Source organism: Belonocnema kinseyi, chromosome 9 (assembly GCF_010883055.1).
Source record: "Belonocnema kinseyi isolate 2016_QV_RU_SX_M_011 chromosome 9, B_treatae_v1, whole genome shotgun sequence".
Lineage (NCBI taxonomy): Eukaryota > Metazoa > Arthropoda > Insecta > Hymenoptera > Cynipidae > Belonocnema > Belonocnema kinseyi.
Window position 1 is genome coordinate 122,298,315 of NC_046665.1, and position 7,045 is coordinate 122,305,359.

The following is a 7,045-nucleotide window of genomic DNA, read 5'->3' on the forward strand; positions in this document are numbered from 1 at the left end:
ATAATTCATTAAAAATAACAGCTGTCATTGAAAGTGAAAATAAAAAGACATAAAACGTTAATAATTATCGGCGATCGATAAAAGTAGAAATCTAGTTTTTTATTTCGATTGATTTTATACGTTGAAGAAAGATGTCGCCAGTCGCCATAAAACACGTGATTAACTTGAACATTGTAAGATTCAGCGCCAATGCGCTACTAATGGAGGTTACGAGTTTAGGCTAAGTTTTTTTTTGGTACGAAATCAGGCTGCTCAAAACGAAATTCTGTAACTTGTATAGTAAATTAAATAAATTTTCATTTAACTCTAGAAGCGATTCCCTCACAAGTTAGGAAATTTTAACGACCTTCAAGTTTGCCAAAATTGAGGAATGCAATGGTTTTGTTCATTTTTCAATTCGACAAATATTTTGTTCATAACAATTGCAGAACTATAAAAAGAAATGTAATTATTAAAAAAAAAAAAAAAAAACTTCTTTGCTATATTTCGGAAACGAATCTAGGAGTGTGTTTTTTACACGACTATTATTTAAAAAAAAATTAATTAAATAAGGTTCAAATCCATATCCACAGGCAATCAGCAAATGTACGCGACACAACAAACGCAATGCCCTCATTGTTAAAAGAACCACATCGATTTATTTTTGAAAGGAATGTTATGGTTTTGTTCATTTTTCAATTCGAAATGTTTGTTTTATTTATAACAATTAAAAAACTATCAAAAGTAATAAAATTGTTTAAACAAGAAATCAAATCCAATTTTTAAATCCACATATGTAGGCAAACTTGAAGGTCGTAAATTTTATTGGTCAGAGTAAACTCAGGGATTTAAAAAAGAAAACTCGTGTAAAAGTCAGAGAATTTCTAAAACTTTAATCTGTATTTATATTTCCTTTTTGCAGATCCTTCCTCCATAAAATCACCTTTTTCAGTTATAAATTTTATTTGTTATTTAAAAATGAAACAGTTTTATTTTTAGGCAGAAAAGTCAAACTAAAATCTTTTTTGGTGGAAAATTCAACTATTTTTCACGAATTTATCTTTTTATTTTAAAAATTCATCTTTGTATTAGGAATTGTATCTTTCTTCTATGAAAATCCAACGGTATTGTTTAAAATTCAATAATTTTGTTAAAATGTAATTTTCTGTTTGTTAAAAATTCAACTGTTTTGTTGAAAAATCAAACGAAAATCTTTCCTGGTTAAAAATTCAAATGTTTTTCGAAAATTTGTCTTTTTATTCAAAAAAATGTATCTCTTTCACTAAATTATTTTTGGGTAGAAAATTCGAATATTCTCACATAAAATTTATCTCTCCTTTAAAACTTTTAGTTTTAGGCTGAAAAGTCAAACTAAAATCTTTTTGGTTGAAAATTCAACTATTTTGCGAAAATTAGTCTTTTTATTTCAAAAATTTATTCAACTGCTCTCATAGAAAAATTCTTTCCCATTCAAAACTTATATTTTAATGTTGAAAATTCAAACTGGAATCTTTTTTGGATGAGAATCCAACATTCTTTTGGAGAATTCTTATTTTTTTATTTAAAAATGTATCTATTTCAGTAGAAATTGCATCTTTCTTGCATAAAAATACAACTATTTTATGAAAATTCAACACTTTTTTCAAAAAGTGTATCCTTTTTTATTAAAAATTTAATGTTTCGCTTAAACATCGTCTTTTTGAGTAGAAAGTTCCAGTAGAATCTTTGCAGAAAATTTACTTCGTGTTTAAAACTTATAATTTGATGTTAAAAAGTCAAAATAAAATCTTTTTCAGAAGAAAATTCAACTTTCTTAATTTTTATTTTTAATACATAAATTCATCTGTTCCAGTGGAAATTTCATCTTTTATGGATAAAAATGTTACTGTTTGCTTAAAAAGTAATATTCTCCCTGTTTGAGGATTAAAAATATTTTTTTGAAATGTTGGTAAAACAACTTTGTTAAGAAATCATTTTTTGTGCAACATTCATATTTTAGTTGAAAATTAATTCCACATACGAATATTATGTGCAAAAATAAAAAAAAAAACATTTTGCATAAATTTTGTGAGTAAATTTCTTCAAACATGTAATGTATAGAGAAAATATTGTTTGGTTCATTAATTTTAATATAAATTTGAAGTATATATTTATCTTAGAAAAAGTAATTTTTTTAAGATTAATTAAAAAATATAAATAGTTTTTGCTATTTATATTCTCAGAAAAATTCATACTACATGTTGTACATTAAAATTAATTAAACGAAAAATTTTTTAACTTTATGAAATTTAAAGTTGCAGTAAGAGAAAATTCCTAAACTGTAACGGAATGTTCTCAAACATGTAAGTAAAATTTTATGCAGTTACCGTTGCTGAAATTTCTGTTACAGTTTAGGAAAATTTAGAAACAGTTTCTGCATAAAGCTTTTGTGACGCGTCACTAAAAATTCCTATCGAAATTTCTAACAGTCCTCATGTGAAATTCATGTGCCAAAAAGGTTTGTAATCCATTAGGATTTATCACAAGAAATACTTTTCTTTTAATGATTTTCTGAATTTTTGAGTTTATTTTTTTAAGCGAGTTTAGGTTTATTTTAAAAAATTTTGATGAATTCCATTAATGAATTCTTCAGAAGTTAATTTACAAATTCTAACTTTTACTTTTTTTTTTTATTCTAACTTGTTTTTTTTCCAATTGTAAAAATCATTCAAAATTTAACAAATTGCCTTAAAATTTTTCATATTTTTGGAAATGTTTTTGAATTTTTCTCAAAACCTATTTTTTGAACCCAAACCGTAATTCAAAATTTCCCAAATGTTTCACACTTTTGGCTTCAACAATACCATTCATTTGGACACAGAAAAGAATCAAACTAAAATAGAGATTTTTAAAATGATTCAGATAATTCGGAATATGAAATGTGCAGGTTGAATAATGTAACAGTATAATATTAGGTAATAAATTTCTTTATTTCACGAAAATTAAAAAATTTCTTTTAAGCTAAATTTTTAGTAAGATGTTTATTTTTGAAATTTCCAACGGTTAAGTCCACTTGACTTTGTAAAATATTTTCCATAAAATTGATATAACCTCAATTTCTTGCGTTTTTGTGGTTGTCAAGCGCTGGTACTCACTCGCACACTTCTCTCGGGAGAAAAAGAGGTAGAAAATCACAGTGCGCATGTCACCTTCGTTGTGAGCATTGGCCTTAATTTCCTAAGTCTGGCAGTTAATGCACAGTTACGGCAGTCAGAACGTGTGTACGGAGATCGGTCTCCTTATTATTACTCCGTGCGGAAAACTTACAAGTTCGACCAAATGTAGGTTATGTTATGGATTTCTCGTGGAATTTCCTATTTTAAAACAGAATCAGTTGGGTCTTATAAAAAATTTACAACATCGCTCAACTTAAAGTTAAGTCAGAGAATTCCTGCCGGGAATGGATATTTTACAACATAAGCAGTTGGATCTTACGAATACTGACAACTTAAGGTTATGTTCGAAATTAAAAGCCGCATTTAGTTATTTCTGAACAGAAACGGTTAGGTCTTTTGGGAAATCCCTACAATTGAATGTTAGAGGATTTTCGGTCGAATTGGATATTTTTTAAAAGAGACAGTTAATTCTTATATAAAATTTATAGATTAGAACAATTTGAGGTTATGTCATAGAATTTTTTCTGAACTTGGTTATTTTTCATCGGAAACAGTCAAGTCTACACGAAAACTTAACAGTTTTTGGGTATGTTAGCGGCGGATATTTTTTAAAACCCTGGCGGACCGTATGAACAAAGAAGATACGCTACAGGGTACGCCTATAGTATCCATATAGTATCCCTACCGTATCATACAACAAAAATAAACAAAAAAACAGCAAGGTGGGATTCAACTTGTTGCAATTCGGATTCTATGTTAAATTTTCCATTAGAAACTCACAAAATAATTGCAATAGTTTTTTTTTGTAGCGTTAAAAAATAAAATAATACCTGACATTAACATAGGCTGAAGGCGACTTTAAGCGCACCTGCTTTCAGTAGCAGCCTGCTACTTAAGCGACTACCCAGATAACAATTTGACCGCACCATGCGCGCATGGCGCAGGCACGCCGTGCATATTTTTACGCACGACGTGCATCAAACCGGCGAACTGGCATTACTTTAGAGTCGTCAGACGTAGAGAAAAAGCACTATTGTGATCTGAAATAGAGCGATAAGCCATCTGGTGGCTAAATTTGGCACTAAAATAACGGGCTAAGCCCTAAGAAATGCCTGCCTAAAATTACTAAGCACCATACCTAATTCACGCCGCCGCGCACTAACCAACTAAAAATTATCGTAAAAATCTGATAAGTAGGTGTGTTGGACAATTTCACTAAAAAATGATGTAATTGATATGATATAAAACGAGCTTCCATATTTGTGAACATTTAAAATTATTCAATTTAACCTCAATTTAAGTGTTAAAATTCACCAATTCGAAACTGTACTGTTTAAAATAATTTTATATATTTTTGCAGTATTCGACCCTACATAATTATTTCAAAAATTTGCAGCTGTTTTATTGGCCAAAAAGGGGGTGTAACTCGGCCAACATAAAATATTTACAAACCAATCATCATATAATTGCAGCAAGAGAGTATTATATAATGTTTCACATATGAATTCGAATCTTTAAGAAAAACATTGAAATAGTGATAAGAGTTTTCAAACGTATTTTTTATTTAGGAATAATAAAATTGTAATTAAATCTCGTACTATTAAAAATGTCATTTCAATAATGAAATGAAATATTTGAAACTTTTGTGGGTGCTTGACGGAGGTTTTTTGTACTTAGTTTTTTAAAAATATAAATTGTTTAGAGAACTATAATTCACTTTACAAAATTGTAAAATGATTTTGAAAAACAAATTAAAGAAATATTTTTTGGAATCAATCAGATTTTTGTTTTACACTATTTTAAGACCCAAGTAATAAAAAATCACGGGGTAAAAGCTATCACAGGGTTCCCATCCAGACCCTTAGCCCTTCCGTCGGTTGGCCTATTGTTTCGGCTGAGTCGAGCGCTGGCGGTACAGTTTTTTTCAACAAGATTTCTGTCACATTTTTTTTCATAAAAATAATAAATAATGGAAATTTGGATATCACTCATGGCCCTTTGAACAATTTTGTATTGTTTAAATAAATTTAACTAATTTAAACAATTATTTATTTTTAAAAGTCGTGTTTTCTGAATGAAATGTAACAGTTGGTCATTGTTTAGAAAAGAGAAATTTATTTGAATTTTATGTAATTACTTAAACAATTAATTATTGTTTTTTCCACAAATTCTAAAAACTGAGTCATAAGTGTCCAATTTTTTTCAAATTTGTATCCTATGCTACTTATTGTTGAATAATTACATAATTTTGGTACATTTCTTCTAATTTAAAAAAAATCTTATTTGTTGAAACAATTTTTATTCGCTCAAGAAAATTTTTTTTGATATCTTTGAAAAAAAAATAGAATACGTACAATTATTTCTCTGTTTATATAGTGAATAGAAAGAATACAATAAACATTTTTTAATTGTTTTAACAAATATAATTTTTTTAAACAATTACTTTTTTCAAACATATTCCTAAATTGTATTTTTTGAATTAAAAATAATATTGAACGATTGAAAGTAGTAAATTTGGTTAAAAGCGCCAGGACACTGTTTAAACTATTTTTATTCGTAATCGCTTCATTCTTAATTTAAAGAAAATGTGAAAGAAACAATAATTAATTGTATAAACAATGACATAAAGCTTTAAGCAGAATTTGACACTCCTCAAAATCATTTAATATTATGTTTAATTAATCAAATACATACGATTTTAAAAATATTTTTGGAAATTAAAAATTAGTTGTAACAAATTCAGTTCGTTTAAAAAATTGATAAATGGTTAATATATTCTTTCATACAGTATAAAGCCACAAAAATAATTGTATCTGTTCCATTTTATGTTATTTTATCAACATTTTGCAAAGAAAGATTCTTCAGCAAATAATAATTAGAAAAAAATTATTAATTGTTCAAATAATCACATAGTGTTCTAAAAAAATCTGCTACTCTTAATAATGACCTACTTTAACATTCCAGTAAAAAATACGATTTTATTACATTTATGGGGAAAATATAATTATTTAAGTTACATTTATTTAAACAATAAAAAATGTTTCACTAGTCATGGTGGCTATTACTGTTGTCCGTTTGCAATTATGTATTTAAAAAAAATTTGTTAGTAACGAAAAATATAATTTCCTCAATTCGAAAAAATAATTTTATAACAGATATTACCTATTTGTCCTAATTTATACACGGAAAAAAAGTTCTTGAGGCGAACGAGTGAATCAAGAATATAATAAACTCAAATGAAGTGTGCACTTAGATTATATAAAGCGTTTAGTTAATTTGAGTTAAACATTTAGTTACTTCATATACAGTTTTCTCGTAAATCAGTGATTTTGACAAAGTTGCTAAGTTCGAGAACTAATTATTTTTGACTAATTGCCTATAATTTTATTATCTTAAGATTAGAAAAACGTTCTGTTATAGAAATATATTAACTTTCAGTAGCCAATTTTTCGTCTGGTATCAAAGAAATTAATTTTCCTGAAATCGGTATAATGCATTCGGAGGTCAAGTTTGTTGTTTTCCTCGTGTTTCTTCATATTTCAATATAGTTACTACCTACAATCGAAAAACTCATAAATTATTTTTATTGCAACACAATCTCTATTCAATAATTACCTTCGCGGACATTTTAAGTGGTAAAAAGTGTTCAATTTTATAAAGTGAACCTGAACTGTCACTGCTCTCGATTGGATTGTCGCCATTTTATTTCGCTCCTCCCATAATGCACTGGCAGTGATCCCAGACCTGAAACGAGACGTGGTCCAATACTGTGACACGTCTATGTCCGTGTGAATATGGTAGGAGATGGCATAAATGCCTGGGTTGCGCGCGCAACCCATTTCTCCTCTTCTGAATTTGAAAACTCGAAGGTGCACGATTGCCGGTCGGAACACTTCGGCGGTTCTATTTAT